Below are 17,861 nucleotides of genomic sequence, written 5' to 3' on the forward strand. Positions count from 1 at the left end.
TATCTGACAAACCCACATCCAATATCATACTTAACAGCAAGAAGCTGAAAGCTTTTCCTCTAAGATCGGGAACAAGACACTCTACATACTTTTATTCAACATAGTTCTGGATGTCCTAGCCACAGCAATCAGACAATACAAAGAAATAAAAGCCATCTAGGTTGGTAAGGAAGAAGTTAAACTGTCACTGTTTGCAGACGGCATGGTATTGAACATAAAAAAACACTAAAGAATGCACCAACAAACTACTGGAATAACTGAACTCAGCAAAGTTGCAGGATACAAAATTAATATGCAGAAATTGGTGGCATTCCTATATACTGACAATGAACTAGCAGAAAGAAAAATCAGGAAAACAATTCCATTCACAATTGCATCAAAAAGAATAAAACACCTAGGAATACACCTAACCAAGGAGGTGAAAGATCTATACCGTGAAAACTACAAGCCACTCATGAGAGAAATTAAAGAAGACATTAATAAATGGAAATGCATCCCATGCTCCTGGATAGAAAGAATTAATATTGTCAAAATGGCCATCCAGCCTAAAGCAATCTACAGATTCAATGCAATCCCTACCAAAATACTGACAGCATCCTTCAATGAACTAGAATAAACTGTTCCAAAATTCACATGTAACCACAAAAGACCCCGAATAGCCAAAACAATCCTGAGAAGCAAGAATAAATCTGGGGGGTTTATGCTCCCAAACTTCAAGCTCCACGACAAAGCCATGGTAATCCAGACAATTCGGTATTGGCACTACAACAGATCCACAGATCAATGGAACAGAATTAGAGAGCACACATATAAATCCAAGCATATATGGTCAATTAATATATGATAGAGGAGGCATGAATATACAATGGGGAAATGACAGCCTCTTCAACAACTGCTGTTGGCAAAATTGGACAGCTGCATGTAAGGGAATGAAACTGGATTATTGTCTAACTCCATACACAAAAGAAACTCAAAATGGATCAAAGACGTGAATGTAATTCATGAAACCATAAAACTCTTAAAAGAAAACATAAGGCAAAAATCTCTTGCGTATAAACATGAGCACCTTTTTCCTGAACACATCTCTTTGGGCAAAGGAAACAGAAGCAAAAATGAACAAATGAGAGTACATCAAACTAAAAGCTTCTGTACAGCAAAAGACACCATCAGCAGAACAAAAAGGCATCCTACAGTAAGGGAGAATATATTCATAAATGACATATCCGATAAGGGGTTGACATCCAAAATATGTAAAGAGCTCACATGCTTCAACACCCAAAACCAAACAACCGGATTAAAAAATGGGCAGAGGATCTGAAAAGACACTTCTCCAAAGAAGAAATTCAGATGGCCAACAGGCACATGAAAAGATGCTCCACATCACTGATCATCATGGAAATTCAAATTAAAACCACAATGAGATATCTCCTCACACCAGTTGGGATGGCCAACATCAAAAAGACAAGGAACAAGAAATGCCGGTGAGGATGCGGAGAAAGGGGAACCGTCCTACACAATTGGTAGGAATGTAAATTAGTTTAACCGTTGCGGAAAGCAATATGGAGGTTCCTCAAAAAACTAAAAATAGATACACCATTGGACCTAGGAATTCCACTCCTAGGAATTTACCCAAAGGAAAGAAGATCTCAGATTCAAAAAGACATATGCACCTCTATGTTTACTGAAGCACTATTTGCAATACCCAAGACATGGAAGCAACCTAAGTGTCCATCAGTAGATGAATGGATAAAGATGTGGTACATACACACAATGGACTACTATTCGGCCATAAGAAAGAAACAAATCCTACCATCTGCAAAAACATCGATGGAGCTAGAGGGTATTATGCTCAGTGAAATAAGCCAGGCAGAGAAACACAAGTACCAAATGATTTCCCTCATTTGTGGAGTCTTAACAATGAAGCAAAACTGAAGGAACAAAACAGCAGCAGACTCACAGACTCCAAAAAGGGAACAGTGGTTACCAAAGGGGAGGTTGGGTGGGGAGGGAGGAGAAAGAGGATTGAGGAGTATTATCATTGGCGTACATGGTGTGTGGGGGGTCATGGGGAAATCAGTGCGGCACAGAGAAGACAAGTAGTGACTCTGTGGCATCTTACTAGGCTGATGGACAGTGACTGCAATGGGGTGTGGGGGGGACTTGTTAATATGGGTGAATGTAGTAAGCACAATGTTTTCATGTGAAACCTTCATAAGAGTATATATCAATTATACCTTAATAAAAAATATGATTACTTTCATGTACCAACACCCATATATGCTGGCACAATTACCTTAAGAGAAATTGCTTGGTTTTAAGTACATAATAAAAATGAGTTTTATTTACCAGATTTCCCTGCAACATGTATGTAACACAAGTACTAGAAGAAGAGGAGAGAGAGGAACAGAAAAAATAATGTGAAGAAATAATGGCTGGAAACTTCTCAAATTTATAGAAAAACAATAACCTACACATACAGAAAGCTCAACAAACTTCAAGTACCATAAAAAAGAGACATGCACAGACTTAAACAGTAAAAACAGTCAATAACAGGAGAAAAACCTTTAACGCTCGCTGCTTAAAATGGAATTCCAAGAAGATCAATAGCTGACTCATCAAGAAACAATGGCAACCAGAAAGCAGTGGGATAACCCAAAGTGTTCAAAGACAAAAACTATCAACAAATAACCCTATATGCAGGAAAACTATCTTTCAAATATGAAGGTGTAATAAATACATTTCTAGATAAACAAAAATTGAGAACATCTGTTGCCAGTAAGCCTGTCTTAAGTACGAAAGGCAGTATTTACGCGAAAAGCAAGTCAGCCCAGATGTAATATGAATCCACACAAAAAAGAGCACCAATAAAATCAATTTAAATGAAAAGTTCAGCAAAAAAATAAATTGTTATAAATAGAAAACATTCACTTAAGGCAAAAAAAAAGCAATAAAGGAGAAATAGAGAAACAAAAGACATAAAACAAAAGTAAAATAGCAAGCATGAATCAAACTACATCAATAATAACATAAAATGTAAATAGGGTAAGCAACCCAAAAAAAAGAGAGAAAGAAAGACAGGACAGGACAGGACAGGAGAGGAGAGGAGGGGAGGGGAGGGGAGAAGAGCGCAGAGGAGGGGAGGGGAGGGAGAAAGACGATCTAACTATATATTGTCTATAGAGACATTAGTTTCAGAGATATGAACAGCTTGAAGAAAGGACAGAGAAAGGTATCACAGAAACAGCAAACCACAAGAAGCTAGATTGGCTACATTAACATCAGACAAAACAGAGTTAAAAACAACAACAAAATAACTTATCAAAGATAAAGGGGGACATCTGATAATGATAAAAGGATTGATTCATCAGTAAAGTTTAATCATTACAAATATGTATGTACCTAATAATAAAATACATGAGGCAAAAACTGACATAATGGAAGGTAAAAATAGACATTTCAACAGTAATAGCTTCAATATCTGCTGTCAATAATGGTAGAATAACTAGACAGAAGATCAACAAGGAAATACAAGACTTTAACAATCTTATAAACCAACTAGATCTAATAGACATCTACAGAGTATGATATCCAAGAGAATATATGCTCTTTTCAAATGCATGGAACATTCTCCTTGATAGACCACATTCTAGAGCATTAGCCTTAATATATTTAAAGGGACATAAATAATACAAACTATTTTCTCCAACTACAATGGAATGAAATTGTAAATCAACACGAGGAAAAAAATTGGAAAACTCACAAATATGTGGACATTAAACAACACACCTAAATAATCAATGGGTCAAAAAAGAAATAAAAGGGAAATAGAAAACAATTTAAGATGAATGATAGTGAAGATATAAAATATCAACATTTCTAGAATGCAGCTAAAGCAGTGCTTATGGGGAAATTAATAGCTATAAATGTCTACATTATGAAAAAAAAAATTTCAAATAAGTAAATAACCGTCCACCTTAGGACACTGGGGAAAAGGGGGCAAGCTAAAACTCAACCAAGCAGAACAGATAGTACAAAGGTTAAAACAGAAATAAGTGAAATAGAGAATAGAAAAACCAGTAGGAAAAATAAATAAAGCCCAAAGCTGGTTCTTTATAAAGATCAACATGATTGATAAATCCTCAGGCACACTGACCAAGATAAAAAGACAGAAGACTTGGTAATTCAAGTCATTACTCTCATGCTGCTTATGTCAACAACCTTTTTCCGACAGACATAATTTCCAATCTCACACAAAAAGTAGAAACCTGGTGGGAAAACCCTCCAATTACTGCTCACAACTTACCCGACTCCCCAAACTTACCTAAAACTATACCATCCATAGCTCTTACCCAGGTTAAATTCTCTACCCTTAATTTGGAGAGAATCTTGGTCCTTCTCTGCCTTCTCGGTTGCTTGTTTAATCACTTGCCCTTTCCTATCTCTTCAACCTCTCCTCTACTTACTTATTTCTCCCAGCATATCAACTTTGTCCCTTATTAAAACTCTGCCCACAAACCTGTGTGATCTCCCTGTATTGTTCTTTCTTGCTTTCCTGTTGCAGTGAAACCTCTTGAAAGTGTAATCCACAAACTTTCTTGTTCTCCAATGTCACTACGAGCTGTCAGATTAAACATGCATCATTTTTCATCTAGGCTACTGCAGATTGACTTGCCACGAACTTATCACCTACACTTGAGATTTTTAATTTGGTATGCACAGGTGGGCTGCAAGGGTTCACAAATTTGAAAGTTTACAAATATGAGCACGTTTTTCAGGAGTCTTTTTTTGTCGCGCGCCCCGTCCTCGCCGGCAAGAACAGCACGCAACAACAGCAGGATTCTTCTGCAGAAAGCTTTATTCTTCAGCTCTTTGTGAAACAAATGAGTTGGGCAGGACCCAGAGGGGAAGGAGAGGCTTGCTTATATAGTTCTCATGCTCTGACCTGGTTGGTGCGGCTCCATATGCCTTATTAGCATAACCATTTGGTGGGTCTCATTGGTCCTTATGCCAAGGCGCAATTAGCATGTAGTTTAGTGGTGTGGGATGATTTGTCATTAGGAAGTTCGGGGCCTTCCAGCTGCCCTGCATTGGGCGCTATTTTCTGAGCGCGGCTGCCAACATCTCCCCCTTTTTTGTCTAACAGAAGCTCAAGGCGGAACTTGCCAGCAGAGGCAGAGACAGAGGCCTGACCTCCATCATACTTCCTGATGCCCCCTTTTTGGAGAGGGGTTCTGGGCATCTACCCCTATGCAGTCAGGCATGCCTCTCAGAGGGGTCCAAGACCTCTTGCAGTGCTTTGCCTCGCATCCTCTGGCTGGCGTTGGGACCGCTTGGTACAAAGGCTTTGGACCCTTTTTCTCAACCCTCTTGCACCATGAGCTTCTTAAAGAAAGCTGTGATTAAGCATTGAGGTACTCGGGCCTGGTGCAGTGCCACATGGGCTCAGGGTGCAAGAGCTACCTCAAGCTAAAGCCGAGCTTCCTTCTTAAGCATGTTGAGCCACACTTGGGGAGAGGCGCCAACGTCTATCGCCATTAGGGCTTGAGCAAGGATCACCTTGTCCTGCTTATGTTGGTTGCGGAGTCTGCATAACAACCAGAGTAGGAGCATGAGACCTCCAAGCAGGAACACGCCCATCCCAGCCATGCCTGCCCACTCCTTGACGTGGGAGAGAGCTCTGAGGAACCAGGAAGAGAGTCCTTCTGCTACGGAGATATCTAGACGGGTGGAGTTGATGTGGATTATTTCTCGCCGCAGTTCTTCTAGTGCTCCATCAAAGTCCTGGGACCAGTTTCCTGAAAGATACTGGGACAGGCCTCGTGACAGATTAGTGAAAGCATTTAATACTTCTGTTAGTGATCCTGGCTTGTTTGTGGCTCTGTAATATGGGTGCGGCTAGGCCCGCGTTGGTGAGTGGCCCTCCTATTTCTCTACAGGCTTTCAACCAAGTGTGTATCCCTTTCTGTTTCCAGGGTGTTATCGCCTGTCTGCATTCCTTGGTACATTGTTCAAATACTAATTGCTCTACCAGGGGCATCGCTTGTCCCTGATCTCCAAATATTCTGCCTGCGGCCTCCATCATACGAGCGACAAAGTCAGAAAATGGCTCGCTCAGCCCCTGAATAATTTTTGTCAAATTGCCTGATACTTCTCCTTTGTTGGTGAGGGCTTTCCATGCCTTGGCGGCGCACGTGTTTTTTTTGTGCGTATACCTGTAAGGGGAAGGCGGTCTGGTCAGCTACCCACTGTCCTTGGCCCGTCAGCATATCATATGACCACGCAGGCTGTCCTTCGGCCGCGTTTGCGCGTGCCTGGGTCATGCTGATATCATGCCACAATGCCTTCCATTCTATGTATTGCCCCATACTAGAAAGGCATGCCTTAGTTACATATTGGCAGTCTGCGGGTGTCATGGCTGTCTCTGTTAATCTCTCAACTTGTGCTATGGTATAGTTGGCACTGACCCCATAAGCCTGAACGGATTCTGCTAACTCCTTAACTTGTTTATGGCTCAGGGGCTGGTGAGAGCGTACGCCATTATACTCAAATACAGGAAACATTTGTCTAATTGCCTGAAGAGTATCTGGGTGGCAAAAGGAGAGTGCGCCACTCACGTAAGGTGGCGGGGCAACGGGCGTCGGGGGACACCCTACTTTCATTTTTTCCTTGGTCCGCTTTTCAACTTTGCTGGTTTCCTTACTTCTACACTCTGCGGTTTTATTTTCTTCCCCTTCCTCTGCGGACGTTAATTCCTCCTCAGATTCCCTATTGGAGAGTTGGAGGTCCCTCAACTCTTTCCAGGGGTATTTACTATTTTCTCCGAGGCGATCGTCACTCGCTTCTCGGGGCTCTTTCGCTTTTGCCCTAGGCGGGCTTTCTCCCTCACTCTGAGGTTTCTTTACCTTCGTTTTTGTGGCCTTTTTTCGGCCGCGCGCGCTCTCTGTTTCCCGTTCCGTTTCTGACATGCTCTCTTGGATATCTGTCAATGCTCTCTGACCTTCTTTTATTACCTTTTCACATCTCTCATCTTGCAGACAAGCTCTAATCAGTTCCCAGAGGGGCCTGGTGCCTCCCTTCAGGCTACCCTCCTCCTCCTCTCTATCAAGATCTTTCCCCAGTTTGTCCCAGCTCGGGATTGAGAGGGACCCTGAACAAATGAACCAGGGGGCCACACGGTCTATCTCCTTCACAAAAGATCCTAAGACTTTGCTGGAGACCTTCAAGTTTCGCTCTTTGAGAGCTGTCTGCAGCGCCGTGACTAATGACGGTGCATTCCCCATGGTGCCTCCTTATTTACAGAGAACCATCAACCATTATCCTAAAAAGCAGGGGCCTCTCGGAACTTACCCCTCCGGGCTTTCTTCTGACCTGCAGTTCTGAATCCTCTCCAGATGTCTGAAGGGTCCTCCCTGTGCCGGTGATGTTCTGGTTCCCGGGATTCGGCACCACTTGTCGTGCGCCCCGTCCTCGCCGGCAAGAACAGCACGCAACAACAGCAGGATTCTTCTGCAGAAAGCTTTATTCTTCAGCTCTTTGTGAAACAAATGAGTTGGGCAGGACCCAGAGGGGAAGGAGAGGCTTGCTTATATAGTTCTCATGCTCTGACCTGGTTGGTGCGGCTCCATATGCCTTATTAGCATAACCATTTGGTGGGTCTCATTGGTCCTTATGCCAAGGCGCAATTAGCATGTAGTTTAGTGGTGTGGGATGATTTGTCATTAGGAAGTTCGGGGCCTTCCAGCTGCCCTGCATTGGGCGCTATTTTCTGAGCGCGGCTGCCAACATTTTTTTTTTCATAAAATCTAAATAGTGCTAGGATGCCAAAATGTTACCTATTTTTCTTATGGAAAACAGAGCAACTTTAAGAACGCAAAAATGATCGTGTCATTGGCTTGTCTTTCAGTATTTCTCCATCACCTGAAAATAAAACCCAAACCCCTCCATGATGTGGATCTTACCTCTTCAGCACAGTACTTCATCACTACCTACCTCCTCTCCATCCCTATTTCAGTCCTCTCCCCTACACTACTAGCATCTAGTTACAGTGAATTATTAGCATACCTAGAGTTCATAACTCTCATTTGCTTTAGGGCCTTTTAACATGATTCTCCTCCTCTACATGAAATCACCCATTTAGACCTATTCTCTAAACTGGGATTACAAAAGTGAGGTAGAATAGGAACATGGGACATGTAACATGATTAATTTTTCCTGCCTATGATGAGAAATGCCAACATATAATGGTTACTGTAGTAAGAACAGGAGGGACTCCATCTTAAAGCTAAGATTCTATTCTAAAAACCAGGGAGTTAGGAGGTAAGATTCCTAACATATTTTATCATGATTCGCCAACAAAAGACCCCATCCTAACGCAACGTAAGCAGTTCTCAGTGATGTGTTTTCACTGCTTGAGGGTCACCATTATCTTGGAGAAGAACAGAATTAATAAATTTCTGTGTTAAGTTTATCTTACAGAATATTCAGAGGGCTGATGATGGACGGTGATGTAATGTCTCTCATTGGAGACAAACATCATGACACCACACATCAGCCTATGCTCCCCTGGCCCTATTCTTGAAATCCTTAAAGACCCAAACCCTAAAACTTAAGTGCACCTCCTCTCTGAGATCACCTGCACAGCCGCCTGAGTGTGCACTGTCTTAACAAACTTTCTTGCTGCAGAAGCCTGTTGCCCTTCTCTGAACTCTTTTCATTTTAAACACAAGAACTTGCTGACCTCCTCTGGAGGTAAATGTATTTGTCACTTTGCTTTTTCATTCAATTTTCTAGTCTTAACCCCAAGTCTTCTCTCTATTGTGCTGCAAATAAGTAGGAAAGGGCTACTGAAATCTGATTTCGGCTCGCAAATTTCTGTCACCTGGGTGACTCTCACAGAACTGTGGCTGCATGATCATACTCTTTGTACGCTGCCTGAAGAAAAGTTCTTTGATTTGGGAAGTTCTCACAACAAAATCTCACTCCATCCAGTGCTCTGTGACTCCCTCAAATTTTGGAGTGGTAGGGGCTTGCTTAGTTCCCACACTGTGCAGATCAAGATGCCAGGTGACCCTGGCTTTAGGAACTGCCAAGGGAGTTTTTAGCAGTTCAGTGAACTTCCCTTTTCTCCTCTGCTCTTTCCTGTGCTCTACTGTCTGCACAGCTGCTAACATCCACTAATCCTCTTGCTTTATGAACTCCTTTCTTACCTACACTCATCCTCAGGAGACTTCCCTAGTCTGGGTGAGGTTTCACCTAGTGCACAGGGAAAGGCCTCCCCAGACACAGCTGCCTGGCAACATAAAGGGAATAATTTCCTGTTCTCCATCAGGATTAAGTATCCTTTATATTTGTGTTTATGGCATCCTATGTATACTTATATAGCAACTTTTATCACACATCATTATAATTATTAACTTAGCTTTCTTCCCTGTAAGATGACAAGTTCTTATAGAGTTAAGGACAGTATTTTCCATCTCCATGTTACTACTGTATGGCATTCATGTATTTCCCAGATAAATCATACCTTATTCCCTTGTCAACTCACTGCAAACACTGTAAATACAATATTTTTAATACTCTATGGGAACTAGTTAAGATGAATATGCTCCTCCCATTACCAGATTTAATGATCTCTTCATTCCTTATCAAATTTAAACTTTCCAGTCCTTCCTTATAAGTAACATGTGACAGAGTCATCATGTCCTCTTTCTTGAAATCTTTTCCTCATTTAGCCTCCTGGATACTGTTCTCACTTGATTCTCCAGAACACTCTCATCACCCTGGCCTTTTAAATGTTGGGAGTGCCTCTGGGTTTATTCCTCAAACTCTTTATTGATATTCACTAGCTAGATGATTTCCCAGTACCATGATTTCAAATGTATTTGCTGATAACTCCCAAATTTATATGTGGTGCGTTCACTTTATGAAATTTCACTGAGCTAAACAGTTATGATCCATACACTCTTTCATTTGAGTGTTATACTTCAATAAATGGTTAAAAAAAGAGAAAAGAAAAACAACTATTGTGATGAGCTCTTAACAGAAGTCTTATAACATATCCCAAAGCAAACCTTTTCTCTAGTCTTTCATTTCTGACACCATGGAAACTGACTCTTCCAGAGTGCTCAGGCCAAAACCCTCAGACTCAACCTTCTTTTCTCCTTTTCTCTTAATACTACATTTAATCCATCTACAAATCTTGTTAGCTCTACTTTCAAAATATATCCCCAAAATGAGTATTTTCCACATCTCATATGATGTCTCAACTAAAATAACATAATTGGTGTCCCTGTTCTATCCTTGCCCCATAGGAGTCAGAGTGACCCTTTTAAAATATAGATCACATCGTTTCCTTTTGCTTTCCAACTCACTAATTCAAATTTAAAGTCCTCTGGATGGTCTCAGTCCAGCCATCTCTATGACCTCATCTACCATCCTCTCTGTTTCATTCCACTCCAATCACCATGGCCTCTGTGCAGTTCCTTAAATGCACCAAAGATGATTCTACCGCAAAGCCTTTGCACTTGCTGTGCCTCTCTCCAGTCCCGTGGATTAGTTTTAATTTCTTTGGATCTCTGCTCCAATGCCATCATCATCAAAGAGGCTTTTAAAAATAGCAACACCATCCTCTCCTTATCTCTATCCCCCTTACAATGCCTTAACTTTTTTCACAGCAGGTATTTGATTACTGTCTTTCTCCCCAACCAGAATTTAAGCTTCAACAGAGCAGGAACTTTACCTGTTCTGCTCACCAGAACTCCCAGTATCTATAATATCTGACGTTAGGCAAGAGGTGAACAGTATTACTGAATTAGTGTACAATTTAACACTGCCTCTCTTCATTATTTTTGACGTTTTCCTCCTCTCTTCACTAGCCTTTTCTGGTTCTCCCATTTCTGACAGTTTCGGTCCCCGGTTTTGCATGCAAGGACCGCCCACATCCCAGCACAGACGCGCGGGGTGGGCAAGGCTGACCTCTTACACCGTCCCCGCCCAGCCCAAGGAACAGGAGCCCCCGGCGGGGGAAGGGCTGGGGTCGAGGAGGAGCGGGAGGAGGCAGGGAGTGAGCAGCCCGCCACTCCCGTCCCCGCTTCCTCGCACCCGGAGCTTCGGACCGGACGCCCGGGTTCCCGGTCGCTGCCGCCCCTGCTCTCACCTGCCTTCCGGCCTGGGGTCGGGGCTGTCGGCCGAAGACCCCGCGGCGCCGCCAGCGCTAAGACCGGAGGCCCGGCGGCTTCGCCTCCGCGGCGGGGGCTGTTTCTGGGTCGCCGGCTCTGGCCCCATGGCGCGGAGATGGGTGGTGGGAGGCAGCGGCCGCGTGTCAGGAGACCCACAGGGACGGGGAACGCGCGCAGCTGCTTCTACCCCCGCAGCAGTTCCGGTCAGGAGCGCGCCGCCGCCGCATTTCCGAGGTTTGAAATGGCGGCCACGAAGGGTCCAACCAATCAGAGAACAGCAGGTCGTTGCTAGGATGCGTGGAATCCCGCCCTCTACCCTCCCAGGCCCTCTGGCGCCTGACCGAAGCTGAAAAAGTGAGGTGGTGCGCTGGGCAGTCCTGCAGATTAGTGGATGGCCTTGGTTTAATAATGACTCCGTTCCTAAATCCCCAAAGCCCAATACCTACTGCACTGTTTATTAGGACTTTCACCACAGTCCAAGACAAATTGCAAGCGTTTTAATTCCTTTTCAGCATTTGGGGAGAAGAGAGGTAGAAAGTAATGACCGAATATGAGGTGGTTTTATTGGTTACATACACACTAAATTATTCATGTGAGAGAAATCCCAGTTATCAAAGGAAATGGAAATGTGTTCTCAGGGCTGCCTAGGAAACCAGTAAAACCTAATTTTGAGCCCTCCTGCTTCCCAATGGGGAGGAGTGAAAGTGCCTTCATCCTCTAATTATAAGAAGGCAGCAAAAGGCACAACGTCAAATAATGGACTTCTCAAATAATGAAGTTGTTAAATAGCACGTTCTTTGAATTTAAATGTTGCTTTTTTTTGTATCAAAGTCTTTCAAAAATAACTTCTCCTTTGACACTTAGGAATCTATCCTAAGAAATAAAATTACATAGGCACCGAAGGGTGGCAGAATATGCCATCCTAAAATATGCTACTGTGGCATTAGGATTATTTTGCACTACAGGCAGTTGAACACCAGGGGCAGGAAGGGCATTCTGGCCTCCCTTTTTTCACTGAAAGCAGGAGATGAAGTTCTGTTGTGAAAACTGCCCTTTCTATACCTGGAGGAAAGAAGCATTCTAATTCCAGAAGATGGGGGGAAGTCAACGGAGAGAGAATAATGTACAAACAGACCTTATTAAAATAACATCTTCCTTTGGTCTCCTTATATATTTTAGTTACTTTCCCACAATTGCCTCTCTTCATCTGCTCTAGTATATAAATAAGCACTAAGATTTTACCACTCCTGTTGGTCTTCATTGTCCTATGGAGCTCCCTTGTTTGTGTGAAAATCCCTTACATTTCCTCCTGTTAATCTGTCTTCTGTCCTTTTAACTGTCATGCCCAGCTGGACACCCAAACAGGGTAGAACTGAAGTTTTGTTTCCCCTACAACATGAAGATATTAATGGCATGGTTGTTGTTTATGATATTAGAAAGAGTAAATAAAGGCAATCTAAAAAAAACAATGATAGGGAAATGGTTAATTATGTTTGATTCACTGGACAGAATATTTTCAGCCAATAAAAAATAACTATGAAGTGTGGAATAGAATAATACGTTGTAATTTTTTAATAAAAACAGGGAATGTAGAGGTATATCTAGTATATTCAGAGTTATGAATTTAAGAGATTTCATAGGAAAAAGATGATATCAATGAATTAAAGTGTCTCCATGTGGTCAGACTTTAGGTATTAATTTTTTTTACTTATATTTTATTATTTTTTAATTGTGAAGTGTTGAGCTTACATTACATTTTAGCATTAGGTAAAGTATGTTTAGTTTCAAAAAGGGAAAGAAGTTAGGGAGTAAGATGCCCATAGAACTACCTCTGTTCTGCCTTATCAGACCCTTATCCCCAAATTAAGAAGGAAATACTGCTTTGCAGCACTAAAAGTAAAACAATACAGAAATGTCCTCTGGGGAGATGGTAAAAAATTTATTTTAATAACATTTTGGCACTAAAGTTTCAAAATATTATCAGTGGAAGCAATGGGGGCAAGGGTAGGGATTAAAAAAGGAGTATTGAAAATTGTATGTGTGTGTGTCTGTGTGTGTGTGCATGTGCCTATGTGTGTTTTGGGGAAAATATTTCTAAAGGACTAAAATACATATTATGGAGATAATATATGTATATAAACATACATAATGAAGTATACACATTAAAAATTTAACAGTAACAGCTAGAAGTACTGAAAAGTGTCTTACAACTTTCAAACCACTAGAGGAAAAATTGTGGTACAACGAAAAGTCAATCAATCTATCACATGGGAGGAAAATATGGAAACAACAGAAAAGCATAGTTGAAAGCATTAAGAAATAGAAAACTTCTGTTAATGGAAAACCCAGCCAAATGTAGGTAATCACAATAAAAGTGATTACATTGCATTTTTCCATTGAAAGACAGAGACTCTCACTATTTTTAAAAGAGACACATCCAAAACAAGTTTAAAAATAAACAAATGGAGTTCTAGCTCCTGTAATATGATGCAATAAGTTATCGGGACCATTTTGATTAAGTAAAACAAAAAATGCTGACTAAAGTGCAAAAGAACATCTTGAGGCTTTGATGAATAAGATAGTAAAGAATTATTGGGCCAAATCTTGAGGAAATTAGAAGGTAAGTGGGGGCCAGAAACTCCTTTTATGTTAAAGGTACTTTCCAAACAGGGAAATTTCAGTGTTCATGGACTTAATTGGTGCAAGGGAGAGGAATCAATGCCCAGAGCCCGATCCAAGGTAATTTAAAAGGAGGCTTTTCACCATACAGTTCAACCACCAAAATACTTTCAGAATAAGGGTAAACCCACCCACCTCCTCAACACCCATGAGACCACAAGGGGGTTTTCCTTGGTATTGAGCAGGGCTGGGCATTAGGAGGGACTGTCTCTCAGAAGCTATGACAACAAGCTGGCACTAAGACCAGTGGGCAACCCAGAATCACATCACTTGGATGGTCTGAAAATTAAACAAATATATTTAAACAGATAAACATCCCTTAGGTGTCTTGTTGAAAATGCAAATGCTCTCTGGAGAACTACACTTTTATCCCAGACTGCAGAGACTTCCCTCAAATAATTTTTCAAGGAAAATCACTGGCTCACACACAAAAAAACCAAGCAGATAAGGAAAGAAGCCACTGATGGTAAGAATCAGAAGACGTAATTGACAGAAAAAAACAGACCTGCAAAGATTTTGTCTGAATAATCAGACAGAAATGCTTACAATTACTATGTCAAAAGAAATAAAAGGCAAGATGGAAAATATCTTCAGGAAGTATACAATTACAAAAAAATAAGCATAACGGAGCAGATTTGAAAAAGAACTTAGAAGAATTTGTAGAAATGAAAAAAATACAGTAATTCAAATAGAAAACTCACTGCATGACTTTAAAAGATTAGATAAAGCCAAAGAAACACAGTGAGTGAACAGGATGATAGTTGGAGAAATTAACCAGAATGTAGCATAGACATTCAGATTGGAAATAGAAGATGTGAAGGACTCTACAAGGTACAGCAAAAAGGTCTAACAAAAAGGAGAGGAAAGGGAATATGGGAAGGAAGCAATATTTAAAAAATAGCGACTGAGGACTTTCCAGAACTCAAGAAAGACATGAATCATCAAGCCCAACAGATCATTAAACCCAGCAAATCCAAAGCAGAACAAATAAAAAGCAATACACATAAAGACACATTATGTAAAACTAAAGAAACCAAGGACAAAGACAAAAATTCCAGAGTAGCCAGAGGGAAAAGACCTTAAAAGGAACAAGATTTATATTGACAGCTTCTCATATGCAACAGTAGACTGAGGAATAAATACCAGCATTGAAATCTACCCAGTGAAATACCTTTCAAGAATATGGGTGAAATAAAGATATTTTCAGTCAAAAGCAAAAAAAAAAAAAAAGTTTGTGACTGAAAGATGCTCTCAAAGAAAGTCTAAAGCATTTACCTCAGGCCCAAGTAAGAAAAGTAAAATCTGAAATGGGAGGAATACAAAGCAAAGAAAGTGGTAAATATGTGGGCAAATCTAAAACATTGTATATGACAACAATTAAAAAAAAAAGAAGGATCATAAATGGAATTTAATTATTCTAAGGTCTAAGAAAAGGGTATTGTGCAAGAAGAGGGTAAAGATTCGATTAAATTTGGATATGTTGTAATATCTTGGATAATTGCTATAAATGGAATTACATAATATGTGGTCATTCTGTCTGGCTTTTTTCACTTAACATGCTTTCAAAATTCATCCATGGTGTACCACATATCATTATCATTCCTTTTTACTGCCAAATAGTATTTCCCTGTATGGATATACCACTTTTATTTATCTATTCACCAGATGATGAACATTTGAGTTATTTCCACTTTTGCCCTTACAAATAATGCTGCTATGAATGTTTGTTTACAAATTTTGTGTGGACATACGTTCTCATTTCTTTGGGGTAATGAAGCATTTTTATTGTTCCTTTTTCCCTTATTCTATTTGAAAGCTAAATACTCCATTTCTATTTTTAGCAATTATTCAAGATATTACTACATATCTAAATTTAATCAATATCTCTACACTTTTCTTGCAAAAGATAACCTAGGATATGAGGACAAACAGCACAGAAGTAAACACTATATCTAAACCCAACTATATGAGATATTGCATTGAATGTAATGGACTAAATTCTTCAAGTTAAAGACAAAAATAGAAAAAAATCATAGTGTGTTTACAAAGGACACATAAAAAATGTGCAGACAATGAAGAATGTAAAGAATGTAAGAATGTAAAAAGTGGAAAAAGATATTCAAACACTAACCAAAAAACTACATTAAAGTAGTAATTCTTTATTAATATTCAGTAATAGTAATTTAGTTCAATAGTGTTAATATTCAATAATACAAACTTTAAGGCAAAAATCCAGTTAAGATAGTTATTTTAAAATGGTAAAAAATGTTTGAATTCTGTAGGAACTGTAACAATTTAAAATTCACATGCTCTCAATAACATATTCTGAAAATAGATAAAGCAAAAATTGTCACATAAAGAAATAATAGAAAACTCAACAATCATAATGGGAAATTTTAATACATCTTTAAAAATAATCGGTACTCAAAATTCAAACTACACAATAAATGAGTTTGATGTAATGGAGATGCATATATCTCCATTGCATCCAACAATTCCAGAATACACATTCTTTTCAAGCATTCACAGAACATTTTTAAAAATTGACCATATAGCAGAATATAAAGGATGTCTTAAGTATATAAAGAGAGAAATTATTTAGAGTATGTTCTCTGAACTTAATGAACCAAAAAAAAGTATGATATAATTAAAAATAAAATAAATAATAAAAACCTAGACTATCCCCATATACTTGGAAGTGGTGGTGGTCCAGGTGAAAGGGTGAAAGGTAGAGGTAAAAAGGCCACTTTTTTGTTTTGCTTTATGTATTAGGGATTGTTTGAATCTTATTTATGGAAAAGATATTCAACAGTGCTTAAGCAATAAAAAGAGCTCCTTGCTGGCACAGCAGATTCTGCTCAGACACTTTCCTTTCCCCGTAAGGATGGATTTTTTAAAAATGCATTTGTTATTTTCAATCCAGGGATAAGCTGGAAGGAATTCATCTGCAGTCGTGCACAAACTTAGTTCAGGGTGTGTTCAAGCCCACCTCCACTACTCTGAGACTGAACTGACAAAACGGCGAAGAGTCTGTACTGCTGTAAGTGGAGCAGGCGTCTCAGCCCGCAGGTGGTGTCATTTCCTGCCCTGTGATAATGCTGACCTGGGTGCACTTCTCCGTCACTCCTGCGGGCAGTGGAGCAGCTTCCCGAGGGCATGGTAAGTGGCTACTGTACTCCTCGGGTACCGGCAGTGTTGCTTTGCTGTTGTAGCAGGTTTGACTCCGGATTTGGCCCTCTTCCCACCAAACAATTCTTTACTTAATTCTTAATACGTGAGAAGACATCTGGTTCTTGCAATATCCATGTTGGGTGCAGATCTGGACAGGCTCTCCTCTATTTATCTTCACTTTTGCTGCTTTGGGAAAAGTTGTTGATTTGAAGTTGTTTACTTAATTGAAGGCTGAAGCGAGCACCTCTGCTTCCTTCAGTTTCTGTGCTTGTTTGAGACCTGGTGTGCTGATATTCCTATAGGAATCAATCGTTTCACTTTTAACATGCTTTTAGAGTTTCTGGGGACTTCAGACCCAGGTTTCCATTGCTAAGCTCATAAATGCCTGGCAGGGTAAAGTGCAAGATCTTCTCTGTCCTCTCTGGAGTTCTTTGTGGACAATAATGACGATAGTTACTTACAGTGATTCTGTTTTGGGCACCTTTTAAGATCCACTGTCTCTTTAATCACTTATGTGTCAGTTACAGAAATGTTTAACATCTTAGAATTTTTGATTTTTAAATAGAAACCTTTCAAACTGCTTTTTCATCTTTGATCTTCTCACCCCATTGGACCCTCCCTTTGACATTATAAGGATGTTTAAATTGTTTTGCTCTTAAAATTATGCTTTCCCACATGAGGGATGGAAATATCCTGTCTTAAGTGTATCAATGTCAGTATTATGGGTGTGATATTGTATTATAGTCTTGCAAGATATTTCCATTGGGGAAAATGGCTAAGGGGCACATGAGATCTTTCTGTACTATTTCTTACAACTGTGTATGAATTTGCAGT

The 17,861-nt window shown here is 40.2% G+C and overlaps 1 protein-coding gene and 1 long non-coding RNA gene across 3 annotated transcripts in view; one reads left to right on the plus strand and one right to left on the minus strand.

Moving 5' to 3' along the window:
• LOC140847800 (neuroepithelial cell-transforming gene 1 protein-like) overlaps window positions 1-11,405 on the minus strand; it is a 77,721-nt gene extending 66,316 nt beyond the window's left edge. For both annotated transcript variants that reach the window (XM_073229155.1, XM_073229154.1), the window contains exon 1: window positions 11,156-11,405. The gene's annotated coding sequence lies outside the window, so the exon portion shown is untranslated. The remainder of the gene's footprint in view (window positions 1-11,155) is intronic.
• Window positions 11,406-16,940: 5,535 nt separating this feature from the next.
• Window positions 16,941-17,861, plus strand: part of LOC118968925 (uncharacterized) — a 28,920-nt gene continuing 27,999 nt past the window's right edge. Inside the window, exon 1 of the long non-coding RNA XR_005056813.2 lies at window positions 16,941-17,015. This is a non-coding gene — a long non-coding RNA (uncharacterized lncRNA). The remainder of the gene's footprint in view (window positions 17,016-17,861) is intronic.

This window comes from Manis javanica, chromosome 2 (assembly GCF_040802235.1).
Source record: "Manis javanica isolate MJ-LG chromosome 2, MJ_LKY, whole genome shotgun sequence".
In the NCBI taxonomy this organism is placed as follows: domain Eukaryota; kingdom Metazoa; phylum Chordata; class Mammalia; order Pholidota; family Manidae; genus Manis; species Manis javanica.